Source organism: Phyllobates terribilis, unplaced genomic scaffold (assembly GCF_046119375.1).
Source record: "Phyllobates terribilis strain yellow unplaced genomic scaffold, ASM4611937v1 Scaffold_3__8_contigs__length_932513732, whole genome shotgun sequence".
In the NCBI taxonomy this organism is placed as follows: domain Eukaryota; kingdom Metazoa; phylum Chordata; class Amphibia; order Anura; family Dendrobatidae; genus Phyllobates; species Phyllobates terribilis.
In genome coordinates this window covers 1,708,242-1,719,672 of record NW_027362763.1, presented here as the reverse complement: position 1 = coordinate 1,719,672, position 11,431 = coordinate 1,708,242, and positions in this window count along the sequence as shown.

The following is an 11,431-nucleotide window of genomic DNA, read 5'->3' as shown; positions in this document are numbered from 1 at the left end:
GCTCTGGCTGTACCAGGAGAATAGTGACTGCAGCTCTGGCTGTACCAGCAGAATAGTGACTGCAGCTCTGGCTGTACCAGCAGAATAGTGACTGCAGCTCTGGCTGTACCAGCAGAATAGTGACTGCAGCTCTGGCTGTACCAGCAGAATAGTGACTGCAGCTGTGGATGTACCAGCAGAATAGTGACTGCAGCTGTGGATGTACCAGCAGAATAGTGACTGCAGCTGTGGATGTACCAGCAGAATAGTGACTGCAGCTGTGGATGTACCAGCAGAATAGTGACTGCAGCTGTGGATGTACCAGCAGAATAGTGACTGCAGCTGTGGATGTACCAGCAGAATAGTGACTGCAGCTCTGGCTGTACCAGCAGAATAGTGACTGCAGCTCTGGCTGTACCAGCAGAATAGTGACTGCAGCTCTGGCTGTACCAGCAGAATAGTGACTGCAGCTCTGGCTGTACCAGCAGAATAGTGACTGCAGCTCTGGCTGTACCAGCAGAATAGTGACTGCAGCTCTGGCTGTACCAGCAGAATAGTGACTGCAGCTCTGGCTGTACCAGCAGAATAGTGACTGCAGCTCTGGCTGTACCAGCAGAATAGTGACTGCAGCTGTGGATGTACCAGCAGAATAGTGACTGCAGCTGTGGATGTACCAGCAGAATAGTGACTGCAGCTGTGGATGTACCAGCAGAATAGTGACTGCAGCTCTGGATGTACCAGCAGAATAGTGACTGCAGCTCTGGATGTATCAGCAGAATAGTGACTGCAGCTCTGGATGTACCAGCAGAATAGTGACTGCAGCTCTGGCTGTACCAGCAGAATAGTGACTGCAGCTCTGGATGTACCAGCAGAATAGTGACTGCAGCTCTGGATGTACCAGCAGAATAGTGACTGCAGCTCTGGATGTACCAGCAGAATAGTGACTTTTGCTCTGAATATACCAGCAGAATAGTGACTTTTGCTCTGAATGTACCAGCAGAATAGTGACTGCAGCTCTGGATGTACCAGCAGAATAGTGACTGCAGCTCTGGATGTGACCAGAAAGTTATACAAACCTCCATGGGAATAATAAGTGCCCCCTCTCTGTCTCTTCACCTCCTCATTCTTAGCTTCTATACTACAGCGTGTCCCTAAAGTCTGGACATATGGTAATTCTTATTACCGATCATTGTAATTAATTTAATTAACATTAATAGAATTTTGCAAAGCTCATCAACATTTTCATCATAAATGATGGGAATCATATTGAAGCTATTTAATATTCCATTTCAATAAAAATGCTAATAAACGTAATTTCTTGTAAATATGTCTTTTGCCTATGTGTCCAGACTTTAGGGACACGCTAATGCATTGACGTTCAGACATCAGGTGCTGATAAATAAGTGCCCCCCTCCCACCTTTGATGCTCTGGATTTGCGTTCAGCGTTTTAGGTATCAGGTCCTGACGTGTGGACTCGACATTGGTCTGGATTTGCTTCTGAGCTCGGGTCACTGACGGACCCTTCTGATGAAAAGTCATCCTTGTCGGGTGGTTATGAAAGGGTTAAATCCAATGGTGAATACTCACAGCTTTTACTGAAGATGAACATGCTGCCGTTATAGAGGTCACAAGTCGCGGCATCATTCCCCCATATTGTCCTCCACAGTTTCTGCTTCTGGACTACTAGACATGAGGAGGGGGCATTTACTTTTGCCCTATGATTTTATTGCACAGGGATATAGAAACTGCTGCCATCTTCTGCTGCATCTAGTAACCATGTGCCACCAGATGTGGTTTTTACACCATATTGCTAGGGATTTTACAGGTGGTGTAGACTTTAATGTACGGAAATCATCTCCTTTATTACTGACTGGTACAGAGTCTCGCTGCTCCATGTTATGGTCCCAGCATTCAGGTCTGTGGTCAGCTCTGTGGCCCCTGGCTTGTGTCGTTGGGTGGCCCCGTAGCCAATGACCAAGCTGTTACAACATCGTCCTTCAGTTTCATTATCCAGTCGGAGTCACAGAGCAAAACCGTGGGATTCTCAGTTGTAGTCAGCCATGCTGGTGGTTGTAGACACTACATTTAGGGTATGACCAGGTGTGTCCAGCAGGGGCGCTGTCCCATGGTGTGATATGTCCTGGCTACTGTACATGACAAGCACAAGACACGGTCGCCCGGCCCTCGCTGCACTGACAGGAGGGCAGGCGTAGGACTTCCAGGGTGATGGCGCCAGTCTCTGCCGTGTAGATGAGATTTGCACTCTTAGTAGTTAGGTCAGAGGTCCTTCCTATAATGGTGCACGGACTGACCGCTGTGATCTCATCGCCTTTACACAAACTCTTATTGTAGGCTGTCTTATGTACGACGTTACATTGTTTTCTAATTTTACCTTTTCTAACGTCCTGTTCCTGTAGTGACATATCCAGCAATAAATCTGTTTTATATACTAGAGTCCGCGTTATCCTCACAGGTAGAGCGTAATCGTTGTGCCAAGTGGGGACAGCATTCGACTGATGCTACAAATGGGAGATATTCCTGATGTCACACGGAGACGTTGCAGTGATTGACCTCAAATTCGAGACGTTCCAGTGATGGACGTCGCACACAGGAGACATTCCGGTGACTGACGTGGCACATAGATGTTCAGATGATGGACGTAGCATGCAGGAGACGTTCCGGTGATGGACGTCACACACAGGAGACATTCCGGTGACTGACGTGGCACATAGATGTTCAGATGATGGACGTAGCATGCAGGAGACGTTCCGGTGATGGACGTCACACACAGGAGACATTCCGGTGACTGACGTGGCACATAGATGTTCAGATGATGGACGTAGCACGCAGGAGACGATCTGGTGACTGACGTCGCACACGTAAGATGTTCTAGTGACTGACCTCGCAAATGGAAGACGTTCCAATGATTTATGTCACACAGGAGACGTTCTGATGATGGATGTCGCACACAGACGTTCTGGTGACTGACATCACACGTGGGAGATGTTCCAGTGACTGAATTCGCACACGGAAGACGTTCCAGTGATTAAACTCTCTCACGGGAGATGTTCTGGTGACTGACCTTGTACACGGGAGACTTTCCGATGACTGCCCTTGCACACAGGGCTGTGGAGTCGGAGTCCATTTTGATGGAGTCAGAATCGGTATAAAATGGACCGCACACAGGAGACTTTAGCTGACTGACTTCGCACGCAGGAGATTTTCCGGTGACTGAACTCTCATACTGGAGACTTCTGTTGACTGACCTCACAAAAGGGAAACGTTCTGGTGACTGACCTCACACTCTGGAGACGTTTCGGTGACTAACGTTGCACACGGAAAACGTTCAAGTGACTCATACGCCGGAGACAGTTTAGTAGTGTGTATTTCTCCAATCCCCTCCACGACAGCACACCTGGAGGTAGCCTCCCCATCCTAATTAGGGACAGGAAAACAAGAGGTTAAATAGCCCCTCCCCGATACTACCCCCAGTGTTTTCCTGTCCCTATAGGATGAAGAGGTTACCTAGGGTGGCTGCGGCTGGTGAGCAGGGCCCTACTAAATTTAACTGTGCCGGGCTGCAGGGAGCGATCGCCTCCGGCCTTCCTTCCCTGGCAGCTCCCGTTCCCTCTGGAGCGGGACGTCCTCACTTGCCTGCGCCTATGGGTAAAGTTAAGTGAGGTTGGGGCTGGGGGCCTCCTGTAGCTCCCCAGCCGGAGTCTCCTCTGTCCTCCATGGCAGCATTCTGGCGCGCATGCAGCATGCGTCGGAAGTCGGGTATTCGGCCTGCGGGACGTCACTTCCAGTTGCGTTCCACCGTGAAATGCATGGGGCCGCGGCGGGAAATTCAAACTGGAAACCGCGGTTTTGGCCCAGGAATAGAGGATCTTTCACCTGATAGGTGGAAATTTGCCGCTGGATATCGATCTCATCTATAAAAGACCCAGATGAGAAGACACCATTAAGGTAGGACAGAATATTCTGCTGCTATTTAGGGTGTTATCTCAAAGCCTGCGTCTGCAGAGCCCAGCGCTAACCCGGCCCCAGTAAGTACTTAGGGCCAAGGTTGTTCCCAACTCTCTTTTGAGCAGGATCCCAAATTGTATTTTAAAATCTCCCCTTTCTAATTTTAGGGAGACAAGGATCCTGCACCGAGAGTGGGAGAAAATGCTATAATTCTCAAATGTGCCATTTGTAGAAAAAAAAGCTTGCTTCAGGGCATAAGAAACCCCTATGCCAGAAATGTACTAACAGCATTGTGAAGGAGGAACAGCCTTCCCTTATGGAAGAAGTCAGGGGAATGGTTCGGCAGGAAATACAATCCTCCCTAGCCTCCTCGCAGTCATTTCATTTTCGCAAGCCAGAGCTGAGGGTCCATCTCCACCGAAAAGGAGAAAGTATACGGTTAGGGATACCTCTGATTCAGAAGAATTGGGATCCATGGAAGAACCTGAGGAAGGTGTTCTAAGTGAAGAACGTGAGGAGAATAAGAAGTATTACTTTTCTGCCGAAAATATGGAAGAATTTTTGTTGCAAGTGAGAGACACAATGCAGGTGGAAGAGGAGAAGAAGACCCGTACAGTTCAGGACGAGATGTTTGGGGGTCTGAAATCCAAGAAGAAATTATTGCTCCCAGTGCATGACAACATTCGGAGTCTGATAATGGATGAATGGGAGTCACCTGAAAAAACATTGTGTTACGGGAGAAATGAAGGATAGATTCCCTCTGGATGAAAATACGGCTTAACTATGGACGGAAATTCCGAAAGTGGATGTGCCAGTGGCAAGGGTAGCGAAGAAAATAACCCTTCCCTTTGAAGACTCGTCCTATGGATAGGAAGATGGACAGTTTGCTGAGGAAGACATGGGGAAACATCGGCAGCTACACTGAAGACGAATATCGCTTCGACTTGTGTAGCATTTTCCATGTTCCCCTGGCTACAACAACTAGAGGAACATCTCTGGAAGGGTACTCCTCAGGAGGACCTCCTTGCATCTCTTCCTTTGCTACAAAAAGCCACTGGATTCCTAGCTGATGCCTCAGCGGAGTCTGTCAAGATTGCGGCAAGATCGACAGCCTTATCTAATTCCACAAGAAGAGCTTTATGGTTGAAGATGTGGAGTGGGGACAACGCATCAAAGTCTAAGCTTTGTTCCATCCCATTTAAAGGAGAGTGTATGTTTGGAGCAGTCTTGGACGAGCTGTTGGAGAAAGCATCTGACAAAAAGAAGTCTCTGCCAGAGCCGAAGATTTCAAGGAACTTCAGGAAGAGACCATTTCTTCCCATTCAGCAGCAACAGCAGCAAGCATTTCAGTATAGAGGCAAGGGTAAAACCGGTCGCTGGAGTTACCCAAAAGGGGGAAGAGGGAAGAATATCTTTCAAAGTTGAAGGCAAGACAGACAATGACGCCAAGAAGGTAGGAGGCAGGATTGCAAGCTTCCTGCCACAATGGCAGCTAATATCTACGGACAGGGAGATCCTGGACATGGTGGCGGTAGGAGCCGAAATAGACTTTGCTACCTACCCTCCAAGAAGGGTAGAAGTAACGTCCTTACCTTCTGCAAGATTACAAAAGATCCTAATGACAGGTCTTCAGACTCTTCAAAACTCGGGAGTTATATCACCAGTGCCTCACATAGAACAAGGAGAAGGTCATTATTCTCGAGTGTTTCTGTTGAAAAAGGTTTCAGGTTCCTACTGGATAATCCTCAATCTAAAACATCTCAACCAATATGTGAAATACAGAAGGTTTAAGATGGAGTCGATAAGGTCCACGATTCTGTTGATTGGGGAAGGGTTTGTCTTGGCAAGAATAGACCTGCAAGAGGCATACTACCATGTGCCAATTCACCCAGCCTACAGGAAATTCCTCAGATTTGCCATAAATCAGAATCAAAGGGTACTCCATTTTCAGTTCAATGTACTCCCCTTCGGAATTTCGTCAGCACCCAGTTTATTTACAAAGATCATGGCAGAGGTGGTAGCCTGTCTAAGAAGGCGGAATATCAGCATTGTCCCCTATTTAGATGATTTTTTTAGTGATGGCTCCCTCAGTTCCAAGTTTGGAAAGAGACCTTCAGATGACTCTCCAGATTCTGGAATCATTTGGGATGGCTGATAAATTACAAGAAGTTAGATCTGATTCCCTCCACCAGGAAGACTTTCTTGGGAATTCTCCTGGACTCTCAGCAGAAAGTCTCTTTTTGCCAAAAGAGAAACAAATTCAGTTAAGATCGAAAGTTTATGCGCTGAAAAACCGGAGCAGAGTTTGAAGGATTCGCCATGTCCGTCCTCGGGACCATGACCTCATCTATTCAAGCTGTACCTTGGGCTCAAGCGCATTCAAGGGTCCTTCAAAACTACATCCTTTCCCGTTGGGACAGATCTCCCAAGTTCCCTCACCAGCAGGATTTATCTGCCAGAGAAGGTGAAAGCATCTTTAAGGTGGTGGCTCTGTCCAGAAAATCTGGAGAAAGGTTCAACATGGATTCAACTTCCCTTGTTATCGGTCAAAACAGACGCAAGCAAAAGGGGATGAGGGGCAGTAGTCTCCCACGTGGCCTTTCAAGGAATCTGGTCGCAAGAAATTGCAGAACAATCCTCGAACCTAAGAGAGTTGAAAGCGGTGGAAGAAACCCTATGAGCGGCCAATTCTCTACTTCAGGGGTCACATGTCCGGGTCTACTCGGACAATATGACAACCTTAGCCCACTTGAGACATCAGGGAAGTACAAAAAACTGGAGATTGCAAATGATCTCAGAAAGGATCTTCCACTGGGCAAAGCATCATCTACTATCCTTGTCGGCTCTGCACCTGAGGGGCTCCAACAACTATCAGGCAGATCTATTGAGCAGGAAAGACATTCATCCAGGGGAGTGGAGTCTGAACTCAAAGATATTTCAGATGATTGTACAAAAGTGGGGATATCCAGAGGTGGATTTGTTTGCGAACCAGAAAAACGCGAAAGTAAGAGCTTTTTTCTCCTTGGACCCCGAGGATTCAGCAACAGGGGTAGATCCATTCACTCACCCTTGGGAAGTCTGACTCACTTATGCTTTTCCCCCTATTCCGTTGCTACCAAGGACCTTACAAAAAATCAGGTCGGAAAGAGTCAAGACGATTCTAATAGCTCCAATGTGGCCAAAAAGAGCATGGTTCGGAACATTGAACAGTCTAAAAATGGAGGATCCGTTGATGCTTCCTCAAATCCACAATCTGCTGCATCAGGGCCCGATCTACCATCCGGCCCCTCACAATTTGTCTTTAGCGGCTTGGCTTCTGAGATGGCCCTCTTAAGAGCCAGAGGCTTCTCAGTGGAGGTGATCCATACACTGCATAAAACAGGTCACGAATTCCATCTATGAAAAAATCTGGAAAGCTTTCAAACTATGGTATGAACCTCGTCCATTAGATCCCTTTCGGCCGGACATGGCCAGATTCTTGGACTTCCTGCAGAACGGTCTGTCTAAAGGATTGAGACCAAGCAGACTTAATGTCAAGTCTCGGCTTTAAGCTCCTATTTTGATACTGATTTGGCCCTGAACAGATGGATTAGGAGATTCATGACAGCTGCTTCTCGGATAAATCCAACAAGAGTTAAAATAATTCCACCTTGGGATCTCAATATAGTTCTTAGAGGCCTAGCTATGCATCCTTTCGAACCAATATCCGATGCACACATAGACAAATTGTCTTGGAAAGCAGCATTGCTTATAGCTCTGACTACAGCCAGGAGAGTGGGTGAAATCCAAGCCCTGTCCATCAGAGAACCTTATTGTCGTATTTTGGAGGACAGGATCATCCTCCAGTTGACACCTTGGGAAGAAAAGAAGGTTTCGTATGATTTTCATATGTCTCAGTCCATAATTCTCCCGTCCTTCTGCCAAAAACCATCAAATAGCAAGGAAGAAGAATTCCACGCATTGGGCGTAAGAAGGACAATAATCCACTACTTGAGTCAGACTGAAACTTGGAGGAAGGATCAGAACTTATTTGTTCAATATGGAGGCCCCAACAAAGGGAAGAAAATTGCAAAAAATAAGCTAGCGAATTGGATTAAAAAAGAAATTTGTGAAACATACATAGTTCAAGATTTGCCTCCTCCGGAATCCTTGAAAGCTCATTCCACTAGAGCTATGTCTGTCTCTTGGGCTGAAAAGGCTTGTGCATCCATCGAGCAGATTTGCAGGGCAGCTACGTGGTCGTCTGTCCATACCTTTGCTAAACATTATAGATTAGATGTAATGTCAAATAAAGACTTAGCATTTGGAAGGAAAGTCCTTCAGGCTGTTGTCCCTCCCTAAGATTCATTCTTTGGTATTACTCCAGATGTGCTGTCGTGGAGGGGATTGGCGAAAATAGAATTAGACTTACCGGTAATTCAGTTTCTAAGACCCTCCACGACAGCACGGGTAATTCCCAGCCCTTTCCTTGTTGATGGAGAAATAGTTAGTTTTTAGCACTCCTGGATCCAGCCTGGGTGTTGCTTCCTCATCCTGACCCCTTCTGACTATTCTTCAGCCTGATGCATACCAATGATATTATGGCTTCATAAGACAGCTTATATGGCAAATTGCCGTCTGAGTATTCAGATCATTGATGTCAACGTCTTTGGTGTAAGTGCAGAATTATAACTGCTCTTTCACGATTTACTCCACCTGGTGAGACGTAATGCAATATTCAGGCCACGAATTCCAATGGTGAGGCAATATGGACATCGCTGTTGGATGGAGTTGTGGAATTGTCGGAACAAGTAATTCATCTGTCTACGAGTTGACGGATTTTATTTCAGCCCTGATAGACGAACAAGACCAGGCAACCTTTACTACTCCAGAGCTGCAACTTCCTCCTCTCTTACCTACTCCATCACGTTTGAATCAGAACTTTAAGTGATCTAATCCTACCACTTTCTACAGCATCAGTGTGGCTTCATCTGGTAGATACAGTTCACTTTTGGCTACCAGTTCATAGAGCGCATGTGTAGGGTGTATGCACGTGTCTTCTTGCGCCAAATGTCATCGGCGCCAAGTTTGCAGTTACTTCAGCGGCAATTAGTCAGGGCAGGTGTCAGGTAACCCACACTTTGACTGGCTATCTTTTAAGCACATAGCTAAAGGAGACTACAAAGTAAACAATGTTTCTGTTAGTTTTCACTCTCTCCTCTATAGTCCTCCAAGACTTTGCCTCATTCTTCAATCCGAAGATTGACATCAGACAAAGCTTTTGCCTAAATTCCCTACAGCCCCTCATATCTACTCAACCTTCTTCCTCCAAAACCAACTTCTCCACCATTACAGAAGAACAAGTTTCCTCTTTAAATCACATCTCACTACCTGTGAACTTGACCCAATCCTGTCCCACCTCATCCCTAACTTTACCACACTCTTCACTCCAACCCTAACCCACCTCTTCAATCTGTCACTAACAACTGGTGTCTACCCCTCATGCTTCAAATGTGCCTCAATCACACCCAACCTCAAAAAGCCCTCCCTTGACCCATCCTCAATGTCCAGCTATCACCCCATATCACTTCTCCCCTTTGCCTCAAAACTACTGCAAAAACACGTCCACTTTAAACTGTCCTCCCTCTTCTCATCCCGCTCCCTATTCAGCCACTTACAATCTGGTTTCCGACCACATCACTTATTTGAAATTGCCCTGACTAAAGTCACCAACGACCTACTAACCACCAAATCCAAGTGACATTACTCTTTCCTCCTCCTCTTGGACCTGTCATCTGCATTCGACACAGTGGACCATTCCCTCTTACTCCAGACTCTCTCATCTCTTGGCATCACAGACTTGACCCTATCTTGGATCTCTTCATACCTAACAGACCGGACATTCAGTGTCTCCCACTCACACACCACCTCCTCATCTCGCCCCCTATCTGTCGGTGTCCCCCAAGGTTCAGTCCTAGGACCCCTGCTCTTCTCTATCTACACCTTTGGCCTGGGACGACCCATAGAGTCTCACGGCTTTCAGTATCGCCTCTATGTTGATGACACACAGACCTACCTCTCTGGACCCGATATCACCTCCTTACTAACCAGAATCCCACAATGTCTGTCTGCTATATCATCCTTCATCCGATTTCTAAAACTTAACATGGATAAAACTGAATTCATCATCTTTCCCCCATCTCACTTAACCCCCCCATCTGACCTATCCATCAAAGTTAATGGCTGTCCACTCTCCCCAGTCCCACAAGCTTGCTGCCTCGGGGTAACCCTGGACTCTGAACTCTCCTTTACACCACATATCCAAGCCCTTTCCACTTCCTGCCAACTTGAACTAAAAAATGTCTCCAGGATCCGCACATTCCTTAAACACGAATCTGCAAAAACACTAGTGCACGCCCTCATCATCTCCCACCTCGACGACTGCAACCTCCTCTTTTGTGACCTCCCCTATCACTCTCGCACCCCTCCAATCTATCCTAAACTCTGCTGCCCGATTAATCCACCTGTCCCCCTGCTATTCCCCCGGCCTCTCCTCTCTGTCAATCCCTTCACTGGCTCCCCATTGCCCAGAGACTCCAGTTAAAAACTCTAACCTTGGCCTACAAAACTATCCACAACCTGTCTCCTCCATACATCTGTGACCTAGTCTCCCGATATTTACCTACACGCAACCTCCGATCCTCACAAGATCTCCTTCTCTACTCCCCTCTTATCTCCTCTTCCCACAATCGCATACAAGATTTCTCCCGTGCATCGCCCCTACTCTGGAACTGTCTACCCCAACATATCAGACTCTCGCTTACCATGGAAGCCTTCAAAAGGTATCTGAAGACCCACCTCTTCCGATAAGCCTACAACCTGCAGTAACCACTGCTCCACCATACCGCTGCACGGCCAGCTCTACCCTCACCTACTGTATCCTCACCCATCCCTTGTAGATTGTGAGTCCTCGCGGGCAGGGTCCTCGCTCCTCCTGTACCAGTCGCTGACTCGTTTTGTTCAAGATTATTGTAATTGTTTTTGCTATGTATGCCCCTTTACACATGTAAAGCGCCATGGGATAAATGGTGCTATAATAATAATAATGTGTTGCAGCTGTCTAATAGCCACAAAACATGCAGCCACGCGGACTCGACCATATTATCTGACCACTACAAGATACTCTGATAACATCCGAGTATGCTCGGATAACACGTTATGCGAACATGCTCGCTCATCACTAGTAAGGAGTAAAGGAAAGATCTGAGTCAAATATTGTCACGGGTGTGTCGCCACGAAGATCGTCACGATTACACAGCCTGACTTCTCGCAGCTGACTTTTTGGTGCTTTGTGTTTTTCGGCAGTGAGGGAGTTAATTCTCTCTCTCTCTGTGCTAGACGAGGTCCAGCCTCGCCCAGCTGCAATCAATGCTGCTGTAGTGAGACTCCTTCAAATGCCTGCTGGTCTGTTAGGGAAGTGTCGGTGAAAGCATTTCATGCAGACTA